General features: G+C 44.0%; 1 pseudogene; it reads right to left on the reverse strand.

Annotated features, from left to right (window-relative positions):
• Window positions 1–17,710: 17,710 nt before the first annotated feature.
• On the reverse strand, window positions 17,711–20,706 carry LOC125546225 (annotated as a pseudogene).
• Window positions 20,707–22,331: the final 1,625 nt, after the last annotated feature.

Consider the following 22,331-nt stretch of genomic DNA (forward strand, 5'->3'; position numbering starts at 1 on the left):
AGCAGCGGCGACGAGAGGTCGGCGGCGGCGCTCCTGTCCTCATCGGGATCGAGCAAGGAAAAGCAGCACGGCGATGCAGATCGGCCGGAGTGGCGCTCGGGCCCTGGATGGGCTCGGGCGGGCCTTGCGCGAGCCTGAGCGGGCCACAGCGGTGCGGGGAGACAGGGGAAAAGCGAGGAGAGGCCACGTAGCCGCCTGCGAGTGGCCACGGGCGGCTGCGGGCGGTGGCTGAGCCAATCTGGGCGCGCCAAGTGGCGGGTGTGAGGTGGAGGGCGCCGGAAAATGAGGAGGGGGTGGTTGGATCTGGTTAGCGGCGCGGGCTTCGAGGTTGATGTGGTGGCTGGAGGTTTGGGGAGGGGCTAGGCTAGGTTTAGACCCGATTTGGAAGGGGAAGGGGTCTATTTATAGTAGGTGGGCTAGGATTAGGGTTTGGAGAGGGGCTTGCTCCATTTTGGACCCTCGGATCGCGATCGTGCGGTCCGAAGCGGAGGGGAAACTAGGTGGTCTGAGAGCAGAGAAGAGAAGAAAAGGCCCGGCGGTAGTCCCGGATATCGAAAACGTCCGACGATTTGACCGACTATATTGTCTCTATAGTTTAACGGTTGGGCTATCAAACGAGCTCCGAATACGATGAAACTTGACAGGCGGTCTATCTACACTATAATAAGACCACACGCCAACTTTCAACCCAATCCGAGAACATTTTCCAGCCACTTATAAAATACTATTTCGGACATGCCACGGGCGCGTGCAAGTGTGGTCGGGCTCAGAACAAACAACGGAAAGAACGAGGAGACCGGGACAGATGCAAGTTTTGAAAACGTGATGATGAAATGCACATGATGACATGAAAAGATGCAACACGCAAGTGAATGACAAGACAACAACAGCGAATAACTAGAAGACACCTGGCATATCAGTCTCGGGGCATCACAACACTCCACCACTATGAGAGGATCTCGTCCCGAGATCTAGGATGGCACCGGGAAAAAAACGGAAGAGAAAGAGAAGAGGTAAAACTAAGTTGCTTCTTTGACCAATGAGTGAAACCAAAGAACCTTGAAAAGTTGAACAAATAGAAAGAAAGAATACAACGAAGATGAACAAATTGAAAACAAACCGGTAGAAAAGAGGAACAAGGAACATTACGAGAACCTTGTAGGCTGAAAGACATAAGAAAAAAAATGTTACAATGGATAAGAAGTAGATGCAAGCACCTCGGTTGACACGAGATGTACAAGGAATGATAAGATCAATTACGACAACACTCCGGTTAAATGGATAAGCTAGAAAAGAATATGGTCTTGGAAAAAAATGAGTTGATGGGAAGAAGGGAGTAACAACACAATGCCTCCGGAAGGAAGAATAAAAGATATATCATTGGAATAACAAAATGGAGAAGAAAATGACAACTTCTGCCACAAATGAGGTTGGAAAGCACCCTTCCAAGAAGGTTATAACGGAGTTGTTGGAAAACCAACAACGAAGAGAGTAAGCTTGTTGTGGGCTTATGGAAAACATCTCAAAATTATGAGGTGAAATTCTGCCACTAATGGAAAACAAAAGATTGGGTTGATATGAACAAGGAGGTGAGAAACTTATTTCACCGGAAGGATGAATGAAGAACTTGGGTCATTTATAAGCATCATAATTAGCAACAATCCTTAGGGAAAGCTTTAGGTGAAATATAACCCAAGATAACTCCAATGACGAGATTGATGGATTTAAAATATCTCATTCTTGATAACTTGTGAATCACGAAGGACGAAGGGAAATTATCAAGAATGACATAACACCACCTCCAATGATACGGAAGAAAGAATTGCACTCCAGATTGCAAGATGGAGAATACTTGAGCTCCTTTGAAAAGAATCTCAATGGCCACTTCAAGAAGGAATTAAATCCTTGATGAACCATCATGTAGAACCTTCATGAAGAACTCCGTTAAACAAAATAATGATCAAACAGAAGGAAATAGAAGTTGAAAACACAAGGTGAAACCTTGTAATGCTTTAGATGGATCTCCGTGATAATTAGAGCTTGGAACTCCGGGAAAAGAAAAGATGAACAACAGAAATCAAGAATTTAGATGAACCTCCGGAATAAGGAATTAATCACTTGGGTGAATCAAGAATTAGAATTATGTTACACTTATCATTCACCAATTTAAATTGATGACAAGCAACGGATTTTTGCATACTACTTATACTCGTAGAAAGGATTTAGATAGACATAGCGCCAACTTGAGAAAGGTCTTCAATGAACCATCGGTAGGATTGGAACAACGAATGAATTGATATGATAACGAAGGAAGGGAAATCTTGAACGACCCACCGTAAGAATTGAAAAAGGACGAAGTAAAGGGATGAATCACCGGGTAAGAATTAGAGAACGAATGAAGATGCTTGAGAGGATTTAGATACAAGTGAAACGAAGAGATCACGAGCTGATAAGAGAATACTTGAATGATGCACCGGTAAGATTTGGTGAATGATAGCTGAAAGCTGACATGAATAATTCTGAGATGATGGGCTCCGGAGAAACAAACTGAGAAGACTCTTGAATTGCTCCGGATGGATGAAAAGAATTTTCACAACCGAAGAGAATTATGAGAGGATGGCAACAAGCTAGAATCACGAATCTTGAAGAGAATGGAGCAATATTAAAGAGAAAATCTTCTTCGGTCTTCAAAATCCGAGAATGACGACAAGAAACACCACCATGAATTGTTTAGACACTCCGGAAGAATCAAAATGAAGAGGTTGAGCCAACGATGAAAATATTTTGACAGATCTTGGAGAAGACATTTGACTGATGATAATTCATATTCACGTCAAGCTTTAAAAGATTTGAGAATAGCTCCGGTAAAATTAGAAGAGTCAGGTAAGATCCTGGAAAAAGACCTGTGGGTTAGGGCCCACTGAAAAGATACACCGTTGAACGATTACTTGCAAAGGAGATAGCACCTGTTGAATTAAACGGCTTGAATGAGATAACAACCTCGAGATATCTTGGACGGATTGATAATGGAGACACAAATCTTTTGAGATATCTTCAGCACTCCGGCACAATTGAGTAGCGAGAAATGGATGATTAAGAGGAGCACCGGCAAGAGAAAGTATTGAAACAAGGAAAAGATATGATTGACAAGGCTTGACTAGAATCCACCGGAGAAGACAATGAGTGTAGAGTGACGAACTTGAAACTCCGTTAGGGTCTTCATGAGAATCAGCGGGTAAGGACATTGACTGAAAGGAATGGGGAGACTTCATATCCATAAAATGGATAACGAACTAAGAAATCCGAGTCCTTGAAGAAAAAAAAGGGTGGGTGAGTGGGAAAACAAAGGCAACTTGGAACGAATGAAGCAAACACCGTTGAGAAGAACTGATACTTGATCTTGCGGATGTTGAAATGTTCGGATCCACTTGAAGAGAAACTCACCGGTTAAAAAGGATTGACATGACAATCTCGATTATCATGAAGGATTGGTATTCGCATCGGAGTATGAGAACACCATTAGAGAAGGTATGGAATCAACACTTGACATTGAAGCAACTCGAATACCACAACTCAAAACAAAACAAAGGATTGGCTTGCAAAATAAGCCAGAACAGACATATGATAGAGATTTCGTCCGAAGTTTTCGTGGTGGGGCCTACACAGGCTCGATCGTACATCACCATCATGTACAAGGCAGTGCACATGACATACGAAGCGTCCCCGAGTCGGCATAGCCAAGGACTCTTTAAGACACAATGAGACCACTTCAAAACTAACCGTGGATAGGCGGACCACTAGACGTCGAACCCCAATTTCATATCATACATCTGTCGGAAAAATATCCTAAGAGCTACTTGAATTCCCACTTATAAACTCCCGAAATATTCCGGTTATGCAATCAGTGAAGGAAATATGCCCTAGAGGCAATAATAAAGTTATTATTTATTTCCTTATATCATGATAAATGTTTATTATTCATGCTAGAATTGTATTAACCGGAAACATAATACATGTGTGAATACATAGACAAACAGAGTGTCACTAGTATGCCTCTATTTGACTAGCTCGTTGATCAAAGATGGTTATGTTTCCTAACCATAGACATGAGTTGTCATTTGATTAATGGGATCACATCATTAGGAGAATGATGTGATTGACTTGACCCATTCCGTTAGCATAGCACTTGATCGTTTAGTTTGTTGCTATTGCTTTCTTCATGACTTATACATGTTCCTATGACTGTGAGATTATGCAACTCCCGTTTACCGGAGGAACACTTTGTGTGCCACCAAACGTCACAACGTAACTGGGTGATTATAAAGGTGCTCACAGGTGTCTCCAAAGGTACTTGTTGGGTTGGCGTATTTCGAGATTAGGATTTGTCACTCCGATTGTCGGAGAGGTATCTCTGGGCCCACTCGGTAATGCACATCACTATAAGCCTTGCAAGCATTGCAACTAATGAGTTAGTTGCGGGATGATGTATTACAAAACAAGTAAAGAGACTTGCCGGTAACGAGATTGAACTAGGTATTGAGATACCGACGATCGAATCTCGGGCAAGTAACATACCGATGACAAAGGGAACAACATATGTTGTTAGGCGGTCTGACCGATAAAGATCTTCGTAGAATATGTGTAAGTGCATCTAGTGCCACCCCTAGTTGGTTTTGGAGTATTGACGACAAACCTAGTTGAGGGACTAATGTGTTTGTGAGAATTGCAGGATAACACAGGTAGAAGTCCCTCATTGATTCGGTTTTCCTACCAGAGATGACCCCTAAAAATGTATGAAGACATTGATGTCAAAGGTGGTATATGAAGATATTCTCATTGAAGGCTATGACAAGAGAAGACATCGCATGAAGCCTATGGAGCTCGAAGACTTAGATCTTTCGTTGTTCTTTTTCTTCTTTGTTGAGTCATAGGAACCACCGTACTGTAAAGTGGGGTCCAAGAGAACCAGTCAGAATGACTGAAGTGATGCTTAACCAAAACCTATGTCTTCGAGTGAATACTATGAGAGCGAATCTTGTCCAGATTCGGACAAGTCAGCTTTGCTTGTAGCCCAAGTAAAGTTGCCGTGTGTGTTTGAAATCTGACCGTTGGAACACGTGTCAGTTCCTTAGTGACCCAGGGTCATTTCGGACAAATCAGGTCGGGTTGCCTAGTAGCTATAAATGGCCCACCCCCTACAACCATAAATGGTTGGCCGCTCAGAGTTAGAGTACGGCTTTTGTCGTTTGAGAGCAACCCACCTCGAAGCCTTTGAGAGAGAATTCCTTGCGAGGATAAAGCCCTAACCACCCAGAGCCAAAGAGTGTTAGGCATCACTTAAGTCTCCTTGTCCGTGTGATCTGAAGACTTATTACACTTGAGGACTGTGAATCCTCCATCCGGTTAGGCATCGCGTTCTGAGCATCCAAGAGACATTGTGGATCGCCGGTGAACGAAGTCTGTGAAGGTTTGGGAGTCTACCTTGAAGACTTACCAGAGTGATTGGGCGAGGTCTGTGTGACCTTAGCTCAAGGGGAATACGGTGAGGACTGGGTGTCCTGAGCTGCGTGTTCAGGACTGGGTGTCCGGGACTGTGTGTCCTCAGGTTTAAATACCTAGCCGCCCCAACCAGACGTACAGTTGTCACAGCAACTGGAACTGGTCCAACAAATCATTGTCTTCAACGAGTTACTGGTTTGATCCTTCCCTTCCCTTTACTTACTGTTACTCCTTGTGAAGTCATCGTATGATTGCACTATCTTTTGTCTTCACTGAGTGACTGCGTGTTCTGTTTGGCTTCATAATATCTTCCTACCTGATCCTCAATACATTGCTGCTATTAGTCATTGTGCTTTCACTTCATTGAATACTTGACTATGGTTTGCCTAGTGTAGTCTACCTTCTGCTGCATGGTAATAGGTTTATTTCTGTTGTTTGTCTTCGAAACTTCCATGTTTTGAAGACTTTCATAAAAATCGCCTATTCACCCCCCCCTCTAGTCGATATAACGCACTTTCAATATGTAGGAGCCAATTTGGGCATCCAGGTGAAGGAAATATGCCCTAGAGGCAATAATAAAGTTATTATTTATTTCCTTATATCATGATAAATGTTTATTATTCATGCTAGAATTGTATTAACCGGAAACATAATACATGTGTGAATACATAGACAAACAGAATGTCACTAGTATGCCTCTACTTAACTAGCTCGTTAATCAAAGATGGTTATGTTTCCTAACCATGAACAAAGAGTTGTTATTTGATTAACGAGGTCACATCATTAGTTGAATGATCTGATTGACATGACCCATTCCATTAGCTTAGCACCCGATCGTTTAGTATGTTGCTATTGCTTTCTTCATGACTTATACATGTTCCTATGACTATGAGATTATGCAACCCCCGTTTACCGGAGGAACACTTTGTGTGCTACCAAACGTCACAACGTAACTGGGTGATTATAAAGGAGCTCTACAGGTGTCTCCAAAGGTAGATGTTGGGTTGGCGTATTTCGAGATTAGGATTTGTCACTCCGATTGTCGGAGAGGTATCTCTGGGCCCTCACGGTAATGCACATCACATAAGCCTTGCAAGCATTGCAGCCAATGAGTTAGTTGCGAGATGATGTATTACGGAACGAGTAAAGAGACTTGCCGGTAACGAGATTGAACTAGGTATTGGATACCGACGATCGAATCTCGGGCAAGTAACATACCGATGACAAAGGGAACAACGTATGTTGTTATGCGGTCTGACCGATAAAGATCTTCGTAGAATATGTAGGAGCCAATATGGGCATCCAGGTCCCGCTATTGGTTATTTACCGGAGATGTGTCTCAGTCATGTCTGCATTATTCTCGAACCGTAGGGTCCGCACGCTTAACGTTACGATGACAGTTATTATGAGTTTATGCATTTTGATGTACCGAAGTTAGTTCGGAGTCCCGGATGTGATCACGGACATGACGAGGAGTCTCGAAATGGTCGAGACATAAAGATTGATATATTGGAAGCCTATGTTTGAATATCGGAAGTGTTCCGGGTGAAATCGGGATTTTACCGGAGTACCGGGAGGTTACCGGAACCCCCCGGGAACCATATGGGCCTTAGTGGGCTTTAGTGGAAAGGAGAAAGGGGCAGCCCAAGGTGGGCCGCGCACCTCCCCCCTCCCCTAGTCCTATTAGGACAAGGAGAGGTGGCCGGCCCCCGTCTCTCTCTTCCCCCTCGGGGAATCCTATTCCAATTAGGATTGGGGGGGAGTCCTACTCCCGGTAGGAGGAGGACTCCTCCTGCGCCCTCCTCCTGGCCGGCCGCCCCCTCCCCCTTGGCTCCTTTATATACGGGGGCAGGGGCACCTCTAGACACACAAGTTGATCCTTGAGATCGTTCCTTAGCCGTGTGCGGTGCCCCCTGCCACCATATTCCACCTCGATCATATTGTAGCGGTGCTTAGGCGAAGCCCTGCGACGGTAGAACATCAAGATCGTCACCACGCCGTCATGCTGACGGAACTCCTCCCCGACGCTTTGCTGGATCGGAGCCCGGGTATCGTCATCGAGCTGTACGTGTGCTAAGAACTCGGAGGTGCCGGAGTAATGGTGCTTGGATCGGTCGGATCGGGAAGACGTACGACTACTTCCTCTATGTTGTGTCAACGCTTCCGCAGTCGGTCTGCGTGGGTACGTAGACAACACTCTCCCCTCTCGTTGCTGTGCATCACCATGATCTTGCGTGTGCGTAGGAAATTTTTTGAAATTACTATGTTCCCCAACAGTGGCATCCGAGCCTGGTTTTATGGTTTGATGTTATTTGCATGAGTAGAACACAAGTGAGTTGTGGGCGATATAAGTCATACTGCCTACCAGCATGTCATACTTTGGTTCGGCGGTATTGTTGGACGAGATGACCCGGACCAACATTACGCGTACGCTTACGCGAGACCGGTTCCCCCGACGTGCTTTGCACATAGGTGGCTTGCGGGCGACTGTCTCTCCAACTTTAGTTGAACCGAGTGTGGCTACGCCCGGTCCTTGCGAAGGTTAAAACGGAGTCTATTTGACAAACTATCGTTGTGGTTTTGATGCGTAGGTGAGATTGGTTCTTGCTTAAGCCCGTAGCAGCCACGTAAAACTTGCAACCACAAAGTAGAGGACGTCTAACTTGTTTTTGCAGGGCATGTTGTGATGTGATATGGTCAAGGCATGATGATGAATTTTATTGTATGAGATGATCATGTTTTGTAACCGAGTTATCGGCAACTGGCAGGAGCCATATGGTTGTCGCTTTATTGTATGCAATGCAATCGCGATGTAATGCTTTACTTTATCACTAAGCGGTAGCGATAGTCGTGGAAGCATAAGATTGGCGAGACGACAACGATGCTACGATGGAGATCAAGGTGTCGCGCCGGTGACGATGGTGATCATGACGGTGCTTAGGAGATGGAGATCACAAGCACAAGATGATGATGGCCATATCATATCACTTATATTGATTGCATGTGATGTTTATCTTTTTATGCATCTTATCTTGCTTTGATTGACGGTAGCATTATAAGATGATCTCTCACTAAATTATCAAGAAGTGTTCTCCCTGAGTATGCACCGTTGCCAAAGTTCGTCGTGCCCAGACACCACGTGATGATCGGGTGTGATAAGCTCTACGTCCATCTACAACGGGTGCAAGCCAGTTTTTGCACACGCAGAATACTCAGGTTAAACTTGACGAGCCTAGCATATGCAGATATGGCCTCGGAACACGGAGACCGAAAGGTCGAGCGTGAATCATATAGTAGATATGATCAACATAACGGATGTTCACCATTGAAAACTACTCCATCTCACGTGATGATCGGTTATGGTTTAGTTGATTTGGATCACGTGATCACTTAGAAGATTAGAGGGATGTCTATCTAAGTGGGAGTTCTTAAGTAATATGATTAATTGAACTTAAATTTATCATGAACTTAGTACCTGATAGTATCTTGCTTGTTTATGTTGATTGTAGATAGATGGCTCGTGCTGTTGTTCCGTTGAATTTTAATGCGTTCCTTGAGAAAGCAAAGTTGAAAGATGATGGTAGCAATTACACGGACTGGGTCCGTAACTTGAGGATTATCCTCATTGCTGCACAGAAGAATTACGTCCTGGAAGCACCGCTGGGTGCCAGGCCTGCTGCTGGAGCAACACCAGATGTTATGAACGTCTGGCAGAGCAAAGCTGATGACTACTCGATAGTTCAGTGTGCCATGCTTTACGGCTTAGAATCGGGACTTCAACGACGTTTTGAACGTCATGGAGCATATGAGATGTTCCAGGAGTTGAAGTTAATATTTCAAGCAAATGCCCGGATTGAGAGATATGATGTCTCCAATAAGTTCTATGGCTGCAAGATGGAGGAGAACAGTTCTGTCTGTGAGCATATACTCAAAATGTCTTGGTATAATAATCACTTGATTCAGATGGAGTTAATCTTCCCAGGATGATGCGTCATTGACAGATTCTCCAAATCACTGTCCACCAAGCTACAAGAGCTTCGTGTATGAACTATAATATGCAAGGGATGAATAAAGACTATTCCCGAGCTTCCGCAATGCTGAAAGCTGCGGAAGGTAGAAATCAAGAAGGAGCCATCAAGTGTTGGATGGTTAACAAGACGACTAGTTTCAAGAAAAAGGGCAAAGGGAAGAAGGGGGACTTCAAGAAGAACCAAGCAAGTTGCTGCTCAGGAGAAGAAACCCAAGTCTGGACCTAAGCCTGAAACTGAGTGCTCTACTGCAAGCAGAGCTGGTCACTGGAAGCCGGAACTTGCCCAAGGTATTTGGCGGATAAGAAGGATGGCAAGGTGAACAAAAGTTATATGTGATATACATGTTATTAATCTATAGCTAGAGTAGCACCTGGGTATTTGATACTGGTTCTGTTGCTAATATTTGCTACTCGAAACAGGGACTACGGATTAAGAGAATGCTGGCAAAGGACGAGGTGACAATGCGCGCGGGAAATGGTTCTAAAGTCGATGTGATCGCGGTCGGCACGCTACCTCTACATCTACCTTCGGGATTAATATTAGACCTAAATAATTGTTATTTGGTGCCAGCGTTGAGCATGAACATTATATCTGGATCTTGTTTGATGCGAGACGGTTATTCATTTAAATCAGAGAATAATGGTTGTTCTATTTATATGAGTAATATCTTTTATGGTCATGCACCTTTGAAGAGTGGTCTATTTTTGATGAATCTCGATAGTAGTAACACACATATTCATAATGTTGAAGCCAAAAGATGCAGAGTTGATAATGATAGTGCAACTTATTTGTGGCACTGCCGTTTAGGTCATATCGGTATAAAGCGCATGAAGAAACTCCATACTGATGGACTTTTGGAACCACTTGATTATGAATCACTTGGTACTTGCGAACCGTGCCTCATGGGCAAGATGACTAAAACACCGTTCTCCGGTACATATGGAGAGAGCAACAGATTTGTTGGAAATCATACATACAGATGTATGTGGTCCGATGAATATTGAGGCTCGTGGCGGATATCGTTATTTTCTCACCTTCACAGATGACTTAAGCAGATATGGGTATATCTACTTAATGAAACATAAGTCTGAAACATTTGAAAAGTTCAAAGAATTTCAGAGTGAAGTTGAAAATCATCATAACAAGAAAATAAATATCTACGATCTGATCGTGGAGGAGAATATTTGAGTTACGAGTTTGGTGTACATTTGAAAATGTCGGAATAGTTTCGCAACTCACGCCACCCGGAACACCACAGCGTAATGGTGTGTCCGAACGTCGTAATCGTACTTTACTAGATATGGCGCGATCTATGATGTCTCTTACTGATTTATCGCTATCGTTTTGGGGTGTTATGCTTTAGAGACGGCCGCATTCACGTTGAAATAGGGCACCATCCAAAATCCGTTGAGACGACGCCTTATGAACTGTGGGTTTGGCAAGGAACCAAAGTTGTCGTTTCTTAAAGTTTGGGGCTGCGATGCTTATGTGAAAAAGCTTCACCTGATAAGCTCGAAGCCCAAATCGGAGAAATGTGTCTTCATAGGATACCCAAAGGAGACTGTTGGGTACACCTTCTATCACAGATCCGAAGGCAAGACATTCGTTGCTAAGAATGGATCCTTTCTAGAGAAGGAGTTTCTCTCGAAAGGAATGAGTGGGAGGAAAGTAGAAACTTGACGAAGGTAACTGTACCTGCTCCCTTATTTGGAAGTAGTACATCACAGAAAACTGTTTTCTGCGACACCTATACCAATTAGTGAGGAAGCTAATGATGATGATCATGAAACTTCAGGACAAGATACTACTGAACCTCGTAGATCAACCAGAGCGAGATCCACCCAGAGTGGTACGGTAATCCTGTTCTGGGAAATCATGTTGCTAGATCATGATGAACCTACGAACTATGAAGAAGCGGATGGTGAGCCCAGATTCTGCAAAGTGGTTTGAACCCATGAAATCTGAGATGAGATCCATGTATGAGAACAAAGTATGGACTTTGGTTGACTTGCCCGATGATCGGCAAGCAATTGAGAATAAATGGATCTTCAAGAAGAAGACTGACGCTGATGGTAATGTTACTGTCTACAAAGCTCGACTTGTCGCAAAAGGTTTCCGACAAGTTCAAGGGGTTGACTACGATGAGACCTTCTCACCCGTAGCGATGCTTAAGTCTGTTCGAATCATGTTAGCAATTGCCGCATTTAATGATTATGAAATTTGGCAGATGGATGTCAAAACTGCATTCCTGAATGGATTTCTGGAAAAAGAGTTGTATATGATGCAACCAGAAGGTTTTGTCGATCCAAAGGGAGCTAACAAAGTGTGCAAGCTCCAGCGATCCATTTATGGACTAGTGCAAGCCTCTCGGAGTTGGAATAAACGCTTTGATAGTGTGATCAAAGCATTTGGTTTTATACAGACTTTTGGAGAAGCCTGTATTTACAAGAAAGTGAGTGGGAGCTCTGTAGCATTTCTGATATTATATGTGGATGACATATTTGATTGGAAATGATATAGAATTTCTGGATAGCATAAAGGATACTTGAATAAGAGTTTTTCAATGAAAGACCTCGGTGAAGCTGCTTACTATAGCATAAAGATCTATAGAGATAGATCAAGACGCTTAATTGGACTTTCACAAAGCACATACCTTGACAAAGTTTTGAAGAAAGTATCAAAATGGATCAGCAAAGAAAGGGTTCTTGCCTGTGTTACAAGGGTGTGAAGTTGAGTAGACTCAATGCCCGACCACTGCAGAAGATAGAGAGAAAATGAAAGATGTTCCCTATGCTTCAGCCATAGGCTCTATCATGTATGCAATGCTTGTGTACCAGACCTGATGTGTGCCTTGCCATAAGTTTAGCAGGGAGGTACCAAAGTAATCCAGGAGTGGATCACTGGACAGCGGTCAAGAACATCCTGAAATACCTGAAAAGGACTAAGGATATGTTTCTCGTATATGGAGGTGACAAAGAGCTCATCGTAAAAGGGTTACGTTGATGCAAGCTTTGACACTGATCCGGACGATTCTAAATCGCAAACCGGATACGTGTTTACATTAAAAGGTGGAGCTGTCAGTTGGTGCAGTTCTAAACAAAGCGTCGTGGGGGATCTACATGTGGAAGCGGAGTACATAGCTGCTTCGGAAGCAGCAAATGAAGGAGTCTGGATGAAGGAGTTCATATCCGATCTAGGTGTCATACCTAGTGCATCGGGTCCAATGAAAATCTTTTGTGACAATACTGGTGCAATTGCCTTGGCAAAGGAATCCAGATTTCACAAGAGAACCAAGCACATCAAGAGACGCTTCAATTCCATCCGGGATCTAGTCCAGGTGGGAGACATAGAGATTTGCAAGATACATACGGATCTGAATGTTGCAGACCCGTTGACTAAGCCTCTTCCACGAGCAAAACATGATCAGCACCAAGGCTCCATGGGTGTTAGAATCATTACTGTAATCTAGATTATTGACTCTAGTGCAAGTGGGAGACTGAAGGAAATATGCCCTAGAGGCAATAATAAAGTTATTATTTATTCCTTATATCATGATAAATGTTTATTATTCATGCTAGAATTGTATTAACCGGAAACATAATACATGTGTGAATACATAGACAAACAGAGTGTCACTAGTATGCGTCTACTTGACTAGCTCGTTAATCAAAGATGGTTATGTTTCCTAACCATGAACAAAGTGTTGTTATTTGATTAACGAGGGATTCACATCATTAGTGAATGATCTGATTGACATGATGACCCATTCCATTAGCTTAGCACCCGATCGTTTAGTATGTTGCTATTGCTTTCTTCATGACTTATACATGTTCCTATGACTATGTGATTATGCAACTCCCGTTTACCGGAGGAACACTTTGTGTGCTACCAAACGTCACAACGTAACTGGGTGATTATAAAGGAGCTCTACAGGTGTCTCCAAAGGTAGATGTTGGGTTGGCGTATTTCGAGATTAGGATTTGTCACTCCAATTGTCGGAGAGGTATCTCTGGGCCCTCTCGGTAATGCACATCACATAAGACTTGCAAGCATTGCAACTAATGAGTTAGTTGCGGGATGATGTATTACAGAACGAGTAAAGAGACTTGCCGGTAATGAGATTGAACTAGGTATTGGATACCGACGATCGAATCTCGGGCAAGTAACATACCGATGACAAAGGGAACAACGTATGTTGTTATGCGGTCTGACCGATAAAGATCTTCGTAGAATATGTAGGAGCCAATATGGGCATCCAGGTCCTGCTATTGGTTATTGACCAGAGATGTGTCTCAGTCATGTCTGCATTGTTCTCGAACCGTAGGGTCCGCACGCTTAACGTTACGATGACAGTTATTATGAGTTTATGCATTTTGATGTACCGAAGTTAGTTCGGAGTCCCGGATGTGATCACGGACATGACGAGGAGTCTCGAAATGGTCGAGACATAAAGATTGATATATTGGATGACTATATTAGGACACCGGAAGGGTTCCAGAAGAGTATCGGATAAAACCGGAGCACCGGGGGGTTACCGGAACCCCTCGGGGGGTTAATGGGCCTTATGGGCCTAAAGTGGAGAAGTGGGAGGGGCTGCCAGGGCAGGCCGCGCGCCCCCTCTCCCCCTGGTCCGAATTGGACTAGGAGGGAGGGGCGGCGCCCCCCTCTTTCCCTCTCTTCTCCACCAATCCTACTTGGACTAGGAAAAGGGGGGGAGTCCTACTCCCGGTAGGAGTAGGACTCCTCCTGCGCCACCATAGGGCCGGCCGAACCCCTCCCCCTTGGATCCTTTATATACGGGGGCAGGGGCACCTCTAGAGACACAAGTTGATCCACGTGATCGTTCCTTAGCCGTGTGCGGTGCCCCCTGCCACCATATTCCACCTCGATCATATCGTTGTAGTGCTTAGGCGAAGCCCTGAGTCGGTAGAACATCATCATCGTCACCACGCCGTTGTGCTGACGGAACTCATCCCCGAAGCTTTGCTGGATCGGAGCCCGGGGAGCGTCATCGAGCTGTACGTGTGCTAAGAACTCGGAGGTGCCGGAGTAACGGTGCGTGGATCGGTCGGATCGGGAAGACGTATGACTACTTCCTCTATGTTGCGTCAACGATTCCGTAGTCGGTCTGCATGGGTACGTAGACAACACTCTCCCCTCTCGTTGCTATGCATCACCATGATCTTGCGTGTGCGTAGGAAATTTTTTGAAATTACCACGTTTCCCAACAGATACTTCCAAAACCAGTTTGCAGGTGCCGATGATACCGTGCAGGTGACACAACCAAGCTCAAAGAGGAGCTTGATGAAGATCGTGTTCATTGTGTTGTTCCGTTTCCCGTTGATCAGTAGTGGAGCCCAGTTGGGACGACCGGGGATCTGTGTAGCATTTGGGGTAGTCTTCTTTTATTTTGGTTCCGTAGTCGGACCTTGATTGTATCTGGTTGATGTAATGCTTTATTCATGTAATTGTGTGAAGTGGTGATTGTAAGCCAACTACATATCTCTTTCCCTTATGTATTACATGGGTTGTGTGAAGATTACCTCACTTGCGACATTGCTTACAATGCGGTTATGCCTCTAAGTCGTGCTTCGACACGTGGGAGATATAGCCGCATCGTGGGCGTTACAAAGAATCAAGAGCATGGAAAATGAGCAAAATCTCATGTTCATTGACCGAATACTCTCGATGAGAAGGCAAGAGCATACTTAGAGCTTTGTCATGGTCAAGTGTTGGCGGCAAGGCCTGTGGGAGACTTCATGGGAGAGTTGGAAGGCTTTGGAGCATTCATGGGAAGAGAGATGGGTGGCATGGGAGGATTCATGGGAGGTGGTATGGGTGGCAATGAAAACAATTGTGCCAGTGTAGAGAATTGAAGCACTAGTTCGGGCAATGGAGGAACTCACATTTGAGATCTTTATGAACTCATGTTCTATGTACTTTTGTTTCTGTTTGTGATGCACAATGCTTGAGGTTTTCGGATCAAATTTAACAAATTGGAAATGTTGTGGATTTGAACTTGAGTTCGAAATTTTCAAAAAAATTGATTATATGTGTTGTGATGTTGCAAAGTATTAATTACCATGTCATAGTTTATTTGAATATGTTTTGCAATTGTGGAGTAGAGAAGGCAAAAATTTAGGGCACCGATTATTGGACTGCCGGAAAATCATAAACTTTTCTCATGACCAACAACCTTCTCTCTTCACACCTAAAATCAAAGCACCAAATTATTGGGATATAGTTGGAGATTGCTCTAATAAAACATTGATCACCCTCACCAGTCACCACATCCAACCTAAGTTGGGTCAGATCACAATTTCTTCATGATTCAGCAAAATCTCATGCACCACCTGCAACAACCCTCACAAGCCGCGAACATGGCCACGGGAGCAGGCCAGGAAGCCCAAGATCAGCTTGCACCCGAGTCCGCTGATGTGTAATGAATATGTGTATCATGCACAGGAGCCATATTCACTTATAGCGAGATGTATGCCCCCTCACCTCAGGCCCGACACGGCTGGGCCGGCCCAACACTATAGCTGTTTTGTGCGGTTATTCTTTTTGTGTGGGTTTTCTTTGTCTGGTTTTTCATTGTTTGGGTCCAGTTATTTTTTTTGCGGTTTTTCTTTCTATGTGGGTTTCCTTGTCATGTTTTCCACTGTTTGGGTCCAGGTTTTTTCTGTGTCGTTTTCTTTATCTTGTTTTCACTGTTTGAGTCTGGTTTCCTTGATTTTTTTTTCTGGTTTGTTCTTTATTTCATTTCGTTCAGTTTAGCTTTATTTTTCTTTTTTATTTAGTTTTCCTTTTTTCACTGATTTTCTTTGGTTTTCATTTTTCATTTTTTTATTTTTTTTTCAACAGATGATCCATCTTCCTCATAAACATTATACATTTTTTGTAAATATCAGGAACATTGTTTATAAAAAATTTAAATTCATGATTAATACTTTTTTCAAATATATGTTTTAATATCTACATTTTTCATAGACACTTTACATTATTTACATACATAAGCAGCATTTTTATACACGTTTAACCTTTTTTAAATATGTGATTAACATTTTTTTGAAATATATTATTTTTATGTCTTATTTTTCATACGCATTTGTACATTTTTTTGTATTAAAAAATCAAACTGTTTATACATGTTTAACCGTATTTTATAATGTCACATACATTTTTATTGAAAAAGGTGAACATTTTCTATACATTATGATTGTACATTTTTATACACATTAGGAACATCTTTTATACAGGTTTAACATTTCATAAATACATCATTAACATTTTCTTCAAACATATGTTATTGATGTGTACTTTTTTCATACATATTTGTATATTTTTTGTATAAATCAAGAACATTTTTTATTCATATCTAATTTTTTTTCACATACATGATTAACAATATTTTTATAATTCACATACATTTTATTGGAAATTCACACGAACATTTCTGTTTACATGCTATCGATTTTTTTAATTAAGCTAAGAATTATTTTTTACATTGCGTTAACATTTCTCCATATTTTTTAGTTTTTAGTTAATTCCACGATTTTGGAGTATATGTATTTATTATATTTTGGAAAGAGAAAAACAAAGGAAAATACAAGGGAAAGGGCGAACTAACCTGAAACTTACCTGGCCTGGCCTATTTATAGCGACGGCCTGACGTGAGCGCACGCTCCGTCTCACATCAAGCGACACATCAACTCAATTAAAAAAAAATCAAGCAACACATAGTAGCTCCTCTTCTAGCAGGGGGTTAAACAATCAATTTCGTTGTTGGTCAGAGGCGTGCAAAGCGAGATGCCGACGTGCTGTGCAACGGGACCACAGGTCACTGTGATGGACCAAGGAGCTCCTCTGTTGTAGTGCGACCCGATGGGGATGTGCCGACGCGGGGTCATACCCTACGACAAGAATGGCCCTCTCAGAAAAAAAAGAAAAAGACCAATAGGGGGAGAAGCCCCTGCTGATTTTTACTTTCTGTATAAAAATATATATAAGTGTTTAGATCACTAAATAGTGATCTAAACGCTTTTATATTTCTTTACGGAGGGAGTAATAAAGAGGAGAACGTGTCCTGCGTCGGCCAGGTCCCGGTCGCTGGCCACTGGGCTAGGCCACCATGGCCCTCTCTCCAGACTGGGAACAAGCCGCACAACAAACCAGCGTGATTCCAACCAAGAGGACAAATCATTTCATCCAGTAATACATTGTTTCTTTCTACAATCTTTCTTTCTTCTAGACCTTACTGTCACTGCTGCCAAGCAAGCAGGGCACACACATTCTCCAACAAGTCTAATCGACACTGCAGTAACAGAAAGAAGTTCAGAGATCCATTGGTTCATAAACAGTGAGCACCTTAAAGTTCAGTTCAGAGATCGGAACAGGCTTCAAACGCTGTAACCGGGCTAAAAAGATTTTACACAGGGATAGCTCGCTCGCACGCACACATCATAGCGCTCGACAAGGCGTCCGCATTGAACAAGCAAATAATACATCCAATCCGTGCTTCACTCTCGACATTCCAGATCCAATTGTCCAACAAGCCAATGCATCTAATCCACACATCACACCTTTCTCTTCCTTCACCACGACGCGCTTTCAGAGGAATCAGCTCTTCTTCCACATGGCATCAGCATCTGCGGATAGATGAAACAGCATCAACTTACTATATGTAGAAAGGCGTCAATAGGAAATACAGGGCTACCAAGTACATATAACAAGCATCAAATATATGGATCGCTGCGTGTTGCAAGTTGACAATGGATATTTGCAACGAGGTGCCTATCACATCGCCCAGCAACAGTGCAATACATGAATACAAATAAGACCTATCAATCAGAGAAAAGGACTTCAACAATGTACTTTGCAAACATACTGATGAGCACATGGCAGCAAGCCACAGGTTGAAATTTCTATGTGTGCATATGGTTAAGCAGCCTAGAATTTATACAATAAGAATGCACTACAGTGAGGTTTGCATTCGAGGAACCAATTTATAAAAAAAAAAAGGAAACAAGGCCCATGACAGGTGCGACAGCCGAGGAGCATGAAGAGGAAGATGCAGAGGAGACAATAATGAGGCTAGAAAATGTGTAGATGAAGAAAGGATATGATACAGCAACACTTTTGACCTGGGAAACAAATTCAAAAGCTCAGTCGAGCATCCATGCATACAACTCTTTGGTTGTTATATGTCTTGTTTTTCTTTTGTCTATAAGAATAAAGTTACTTATGCAGATCAGATGTAATAATACAATAATATCCTTATGCCTATGATTGTACTATATGTGACCTCCTCCTTACTGTTTAGCAGTTCAACAGCAGAAAATCTACAGACAACCGAAAATCAACTTTTCCCCTTCGGGCTGCTGTATACTACTGATATATGGAGTAATCTGTAGTGGATTGTAATCACATAAAAACAAACTGCTAGAACTGCTGTTCAGAGCAGAAACATGGAGCTGTTCTAGTTAGATGATTTCGACTCATAAACAGGTTACACATAAAAATGAAGGAAATTATGTGAATTTGACCAACTCATATAGTAGAAATTTCAAGAGCAAGGGGGGCTCTGGATTACTAAAATATCAGCAACAAAGAGGCTTCTGATTTATTAGTACGGTAACCTCAAAATGGTGATAACAAATCAATATATCAAACTGAGCTTCCAATTGCACAAATAAGTTAGGCATTATATAATCACCTAAATGCCCTCCAACAATAATTAACCGTAATGCGAACTAACAAACTAGGCAGAGTGGAAAAAGAAAATATTCATGACATAAATACCTGAATCATATATCTTTGCTGTGTAACACTGAGACCAAGTTAAATAAAATTAAGCAGATAACATGCTCACCACTTCATATGGTTGGTGCACATAATGATGGTGGGAAACCAGCATATAGTCGACCAGAGAAGATGACTTTGCTACGCTGAGTGAACAACTCGACCTGAAACGTCTTGACGTCCACCGAAAATAACCCAAACTTCACCTCCCCTCCAGAAGATGTGATGTACATGGCTCCTATGAGCAGGTATCCCCCGCCTACACCAAGCAGAACAACATGATGCATTCCCGGCAACGGGATGACCTTCTCCAAGTGCCATTGGTTATTTCTCAGAATGGAATACGTCAGCCAACATGGGTCATATATGTTATCCCTGTCATAGACATCAGCGAGCATTCCAAGCATTCCTTCTGCTGCCTCAACAATGACAAAATTGCTGCTCCATCCTTGTTCAGGTGGTAGGTTGACAGCAGAGAACTCCATGGTGCGTGTATCAAGCAGAACCAACTTGTTCAGGAGGGGGAAATGCCAACAGAAGCATCCGTGGACGAACTGACGATCTGAGAGCCCATCCTTGGGGTGTTTAAGTGGATCAGACGCAGCACTCCACAGATCAAATGCAAGAGAATGCCATTGCCCATCCAACGAGGAGAAGACGAGAAGCACCATATCCGTTCTGCATTGCACCAAGCACATGACCCTGAATGATAACGGGTCCTCCTCATCCTCGCCGGGAGCAAGGAAAGTCTCCAGATGGAGGAGGTCCGGTTCACTGACCAGCGCTTTCAGGTCGCCGGGGACGGCGGGAGCAGGATGTAGCGGCGGTGCACGGGGTCGCACACGGCGAGCTCCCTGGCCGAAAAATAGCGGTACTGGAGGTTGCGCAGATGAGAGCTGCCGCGTTTGCGTGGGACTGGGGCGCCGGCGAGGAGGGCGCGTCCGTCCAAGAAGTCAATCGCGCTCCAGGTAAGGCTGGCGGTGGAGGGGAGGAAGGAGGAGCAGGAGAAGTCGAAGCCGGCGAAGGCGCGGGCGGCGACGGCGGAGGGGTGCGGCGGCTGGGCCGGGATGAAGGCGCTGTCGTCGAACGGAGGGTGGAGGGCGCAGATGAGAGGCGGCGGGTGGAGGGCGCGGTAGCGACGGAGGAAGGCGTGGTCAGTGATGAGACGGCGAAAGGAGGGGCACGCCGCGGAGGCGCGGGCTAGGTCGGCAGCAGTGGGGAGACGGAGGAAGATGTCGTGGAGGAGCTCGTCTGGGGTTCGGAAGATCGGCGTCCCCGGCGGTGGCGCTGGCTGCGGCGGCGCCATCGGGCTGGCCGGCGGGGGAATTGGGGATCTACCAAATGCTCAACTTTTTTTTTGACAGGCAATTTTATTTTATTTTTGAGCGGGGACAGGCAATTTTTTTAGGGTAAGCCAAACTTTATTCATCAAACACCACATTGTGTTGGATACAGCTCAGGTCACGGGGTTGACCATACCAGACGTGGCGCCTTGGACCTAGAAGAAGAGATTGTTTGGCTAGACTATATGCTTCCTTATTGGAGGCACGATCTTCAAAGACAAAATTACATTGAAATGACTCTGACTGAAGTTTTATTTCATTGATAATTGCACCAAATGTGCCTAAGCTGCCCTTGTTGATTGCACTCACCACCATCTGTGCGTCCGAAGCGATGACGAACTGGTTTAAATGGAGATCCGCTGCTAGCGCCAATCCTTCACGACATGCTATTGCTTCAAGAGCTGACGGATCATCCAGCCCTTCCACTACTAAAGCAGAGCTGCCCAGGTAAGCTCCGGTGTTGTCCCTGCACACCGCAGCTGTTGATCCTCTTTTACGTCTCGTCCCCGCGTCTACATTGATTTTTGCATAGCCCGTAGGGGGTGCTCTTGGTCTTCCAGTTGGTATATGTACCACACCTCCAGAGCGAGGCACCTGCTCTTGTTTTGTGTTGACATCGAGCTCGGCGATGTAACTATTGATGAAAGCAATAATGGTGTGCAGACTTTGGAAGATCCCTTCGTGTATCGCTTTGCGCCTCGCTGCCCAAAGAGCCCAAAGTGTCACCGAAAGTTCCACAAAATCATCATGAGAAAGGCGATCCATCAGAGTGAATAGCCATTGTTTAGTACTCGGTTTAGTCACTGTTGCCATTGTTTGTGCCAGCTCATTGTCAACCAGGGTCCAAGTGCATCGAAACATGGTGCACTCGAGCAGAGAGTGTCTCCATAAGTCTCGAGCTCCGCACAAATTGCAAGCACTAAAATCTGTCATGTGTCTATGGGCTCGGACATCGTTCGTTGGGATTGAGTGTTTTGAAAGTCGCCATAGGAAAGTCCTCACCTTCCCTGGTACTTGTGTTTTCCATAGTGTTTTCCAAGCTCGCTCGTCTCCAGAAGCGCTAGAAGAGCCCGTTCTGTTCTCTAGCCAAGCCTCCCTTCTCGATCTTATTGCAACAAGCATCCTGTATGCCAACCTAACAGAGAACAAGCCATTATGCTCATGATACCAGCTCCAGAAGTTCGACATATTTCTCGTGCAAAGGGAAATACCTAGAATTATACGAGCATCTATTGGCATGAATGTCTCTGATATCATCTGTATGTCCCATCGCGCAGAAGTTTGGTCTATTAGTTCAGACACAAGCTCGGGAGGATTCTGACTTATGCAACCATAGGGTCTCAACATCTCGTCCCTTGGGAGCCAGTTGTCCAAACATATCTTGGTTGAGGAGCTGTTCCCTATCCGCTTGATCAAGCCCAGTTTGAGGGTATCGCTTCCTTCGATCATGGCTCTCCATACTTGGCTGGGGTGACCCCCCTATGTCGCTTCCAGGACAGAACAATTTGGATAGTATATACTATTTAGAAGTCGAGCACTCAAAAGAGTCAGGACACTGCAGTAAACGCCAGGCCTGCTTGGCAAGCATTGCCAAGTTAAAGAGTTCAAAATCCTTAAAACCAAGCCCTCCCATGCATTTGGGTTGTGTCATTACTTT

The sequence above is a fragment of the Triticum urartu genome, chromosome 3 (genome assembly GCF_003073215.2).
Source record: "Triticum urartu cultivar G1812 chromosome 3, Tu2.1, whole genome shotgun sequence".
Lineage (NCBI taxonomy): Eukaryota > Viridiplantae > Streptophyta > Magnoliopsida > Poales > Poaceae > Triticum > Triticum urartu.